We start from the raw sequence: 5,314 nt of genomic DNA, 5'->3' as shown, positions 1-5,314 counted from the left end.
CCTGCCACGGGGAGCCATGGAAGACGGAGGCAGCAGTGACTTTTAAACACACAACACCATCCTCACACACCCAACGTCCACCAAACCAACTGTCTTAAGGTTCCTATGAGCAATTAGCACAATCCCAGACTCACACTAACACTAGAATTAATACTAACACTAACTACACTAACTAACACGACACTACACTAACTAACACGACACTACACTAATGGCGCATTTCAACCGCATAGTGTCGTCTACTCGACTTGCTTTTGGTAGCTGCTGGTTTTCCATCAAGTACCCCCTCAATGTGTTTAGGCCGAGCCTTTCATTTCTCTCACAAATGAAGCATGGCGTTAGTTCATGCGGGACACACTAGTCATAGGCTACGCGGCTACGCCCCGGCTGTAATCAGCTGACAGCCCGCTGATTGGATCAACATTTAATCATTCACCAATCACATCCATTATCACAAGGCGGTCCATTTAAATATGCCTCCCTTCTGCACTGGTCTTTGCTACTCCAATGCTGCCACACACATCGCTGCTGCTGCAATCGTCTGTTCAGGCTAAGAAGCAAGAAGAGGAGGCTGAAGGCAGCAACACAAAAGACCGCTGAAAATAACAAATCCTAACGTTACACACCATAGTAAGCTAAAAGAGTTGCTACAGTTAGCATATTATGTGCGCAATGCAAGAGGATTCTCTCAGAATCAGTAGTCTGCAGACTGTCTGCAGTGTTTTCACGTCACATTATGGTACCTGCTCAGCCCAGAGGAAGACCAAAAAAGATGAGTGAGGCGAGCCGAGCCGATACCGACGGTCGAAATGCTCCATAACTACCCAGAGCAGACTACATTAAGTAGGCCTACTAACACTGCAGAGTGATTTTTCAGACTACACTAAGTAGGCCTACTAACACTGCAGAGTGTTTTTTCAGACTTCACTAAGTAGGCCTACTAACACTGCAGAGTGATTTTTCAGACTACACTAAGTAGGCCTACTAACACTGCAGAGTGATTTTTCAGACTACACTAAGTAGGCCTACTAACACTGCAGAGTGATTTTTCAGACTACATTAAGTAGGCCTACTAACACTGCAGAGTGATTTTTCAGACTACACTAAGTAGGCCTACTAACACTGCAGAGTGATTTTTCAGACTACACTAAGTAGGCCTACTAACACTGCAGAGTGATTTTTCACACTCTGACCAAAGGAAATACATGCAATTTTGATTAAAAGGTGATGGCTGTCACTAGGGGTGTCCAAAAAAATGTATTCATGTAAGAATTGTGATTCTTATCTTAAACAATTCTGAATTGATTCACAAATCACAAGAATTGATTCCCCCCTTTAACTTATATTTCTTGAAGTCACTGAGAACTAAGAAATACGAAGACATTTTTATTTGTGCAAGTTTAGTATGAATAAATGTTATCTTTTGTCTTAGGTTTGCCTTTGTGTGTTCTGTGTTTACATTATTGTAATCAGTTGATAAAACCTTTCCAAATAAAAAAACAGGGCATAATCTTAGACGCTTTATTCTGCCTTCATGCCATTGCTACACCTCCTTTCTTAGCACACAGCACGGACTGGAGTAGATCCTGAAATAGATCCTGAAATCCCCCTATGTACTGAATTGAGAATCGATTTTGAATCGGCAATCGTTTTTAATCGAAAATCCATTTGGAATCGAATCGTGGCCGCAGGAATGGAAAGATTCACGCTCCTTGCTGTCAGAGATTGTTTTTCCACCAGTGAAAGGACATGATATATAGGGAAGTGATAACGGTGTTTTCTGGTTCCGCTGTGTGATCTCAACACTGGTCGTTCCCCACCGGTGCTGAATCGATGGGAATTCAAATTCAAATTAGGCTTCAAGGTGCCAGAAGTTAGTCTTCAAATCAAAGCGTCTGCGTCCTGCTTCTTCATACCTTTTGTCAACAACAGAATTAATAGTGTACTCCATGCCTTCTCGATGCCCATTCAATCTGAGTAGGTAAAAGAAAGAACGGCTACATTAAATGCATATTTCACTCAGATGTTATTCCTCTCTCACCGCCGCTGTGGAGAGAAAGCAGACGAGGAGGAGGCCCAGATATCACACTGTCAGCTAATCTATCAGCGCCAGGCCGGCTCCCCGGGGAACTCTGCTCAAAGAGGGAGGAGAACGTGTGAGACAATGTCTCTCCTCCCAAAAGCCCACTCCTGACTATTGTTCAGAATGCCTGGCTTAAATAATGAAACGCTCGCCTCTGCTACCCCCAAAAGAGTAAAATGTCAAAATCCTGCTCTATGAACGAAGCCAGCGAAGCCCACCCCGGCTCGTTAAATTATGGCATCGCTCTCTGTGACCCCATTGCTGACCTGGTTGTGAACAGATGGCATACGGTCTTCATAAGACACAGCTAGGGATGAAATGATTACCGGTTTAATGATAAACCGTGATCAAATTCCTGACTGAATTCTTTAGTATTACTGTTTATTTTGTTTTATTTCCGTTAAGACCGTCAACCGTGTAACCATGATTACCGTGTTACCATGATTACAATGCTTTGAAAAACACAGTAAATACTGTCCATCATCAGCCAAAGTTAGCAACAGTCTCCCAGACGCAGCCGTGCAGCCTTGCTGAAATGATCAGTACTATCAGTACTTTTTGGGTCTGAGTTTTCAATATAAAACTTTGGTTGAAATTATTTCAGTGAGTCTATCAGTACTTTTTGGGTCTGAGTTTTCAATATAAAGCTTGGTGAAATGATTTCAGTGAGTCTATCAGTACTTTTTGGATCTGAGTTTTCAATATGAAGCTTGTTGAAATTATTTAATCGAGTCTATCAGTACTTTTTGGGTCTGACTTTTCAATATAAAGCTTGTTGAAATGATTTCAGCGAGTCTATCAGTACTTTTTGAGTTTGAGTTTTCAATAGAAAGCTTGTTGAAATGATTTCAGCGAGTCTATCAGTACTTTTTGAGTTTGAGTTTTCAATAGAAAGCTTGTTGAAATGATTTCAGCGAGTCTATCAGTACTTTTTGAGTTTGAGTTTTCAATAGAAAGCTTGTTGAAATGATTTCAACGAGTCTATCGGGACTTTTTGGGTCTGAGTTTTCAATAGAAAACTTGTTGAAATGATTTCAGTGAGTGTATCAGTGCTTTTTGAACATTTTCAAACTGTTTTAACAATACCGCAATAATACCGATAAGTGTGATCATTTTAGTCACTATAATCGTGATAGGAAATGTTCACACCGTTTCATCTCTAGACACATCATGGTATTTTATGTAAAGGAGATGTAAATGTGTGTGTCTAAATGCATTCGGTTATGACAGTGTTCCTCTACGGCGCTGGCATAATAGCATGGGGAAATTATAGAAATATCACTATTTGAATAAATCAGCACATCTGGCCCACTCACTCAATTCAATCTTTGGTAGTGATGAGCTGTGAAATTAAGCTTGTGCTGATCAGAATCTGAATAGGCTATAGTACAAAAGGTGCCAGATTCCCATTGAAAGCCAACAGTGGCAGTGCACATACAGTATCGCGGCTGGGCCATTGCCTCTGTAGTCTGCAGCATTCGTGTTGCTCAATTTGTACAGCTTCCAGGGCGTAGGCAGGCAGCAGCGTTATTGTGTGTGAAGACGGGACTATTTATAGGATACATCTGTGTGTGAGTGCTGAGACATGAAGTAAGCAAGGTGTTTCAGTAGGAGGCAGCGTGACTTAAAGAGGCCATGTCACCAGCAGAAGAGTTGCACAAGAGGTTAAAGGGGACATATTATGTTTTTCTATATTTTGTGTTATATATATATACCGTTACAATGTTGGATGTTCATATTAAACATGACCAAAGTTTCAAATAATGAGGTAAACGAGAGGTTAGGAGAGTTCAACGAGAAAACGGGTCTAGGTGATGTCGTATAGACATTAATCCAGCATTGTTCAAACCATACCCAATCAATGGGATCCTATGGAGACAGCCTTGAGTGCGTGATGTCACAATTTACTCTTCCAGACTTTACAGACTTTTTACTTAATTGAATTCTCACATTTTAAAAGTGTGACAGTCGACACAACTTTAACACTACTACATACATATATACATCAAACCATTCAGCTACTTCTGCTTTCACTCAGAATGTCAAATACAGTATAAGGGATGCAATGTATAGTTTTTGAGACATTAATGTTTGTTTGACACAAGTGTTCCACTCTTTTTCACAGTATTTCTGCTGTCTGCTAAAGAGACAGGAGCTAAATGGAAGATTTCAGACAGTGGTTGAACTGAGAGGCTGCATAAAGGGACAATACAAGATAAATACATTTTTTTCAACAAGCGCTGTTTTTTCTCATTATTATGCGCTGGCCCTGCACACCCTAAAATATTAAAATGTGAACTTGTAGCCTACTTTGAGTAATGTATTTAGCCGGTACTTTTTTTTTATACTTTTGCTTGAGTAGGTTTCTCAAATGGTATTTTTCACTTTTACTTGAGTCACTTTTATGAGAGTAATTGTACTTTTACTTGAGTAGGCTTAGAGATTTCCAGTCCTCTACCCAGTAGCCTACCCACCACTGAGGTTATGTAATAATTGGTCCTACAGTAGGGGGCGTTTTAGGCTACCTTTTACTAATTGTTTGACACCTGCTAAGGACAACTTCCTCTCTCTCTCTCTCTCTCTCTCTCTCTCTCTCTCTCTCTCTCTCTCTCTCTCTCTCTCTCTCTCTGCCACTGTTGAGTCAGGATATGTATCTGAACATATCACGTGCCACTGTTTACATTTCATTAGCTGCAATAAATTAATCCAATCCAGGTTAATTCTGGGGTAAGTTAATTCCTTAACGCTGTCAGACTGAGAGAGAGAGAGAGAGAGAGAGAGAGAGAGAGAGAGAGAGAGAGAGAGAGAGAGAGAGAGAGAGAGAGAGAGAGAGAGAGAGAGAGAGAGAGAGAGAGAGAGAGAGAGAGAGAGAGAGAGAGAGAGACGAGTCATCGATGAGGAAGTGTAGCTCACTGATTACACGGGCGACGGGAGGGGAGGCACGCAGCTCAATCCGTGTCCAGTTCCTACTCTCTCACGCGCGTCACCACTGTCAAAAACGCGCGGACTGTTGCCCCCGTAGTATGCGGCGTGCTGCTGGGGATTATCATCGGCATGCAAAGGGAATAGTATTATTGTCGTCATGTGCCTTATTGGCACGGAGTGTGTGCCACCTGAGTGGTACTGTTTCTAGGGAGAAGGAGAGAGGAGGAGGAGGAGGAGGAGCGGTGGGCAGCCTGGCGGCACGGGCAGGTGCGACTCTACTCCACACAGCCTGTTTCATTCTCTCTC

This window comes from Poromitra crassiceps (assembly GCF_964638095.1).
Source record: "Poromitra crassiceps genome assembly, chromosome: 19".
In the NCBI taxonomy this organism is placed as follows: domain Eukaryota; kingdom Metazoa; phylum Chordata; class Actinopteri; order Beryciformes; family Melamphaidae; genus Poromitra; species Poromitra crassiceps.
Note: the sequence above shows the minus strand (reverse complement) of the source record.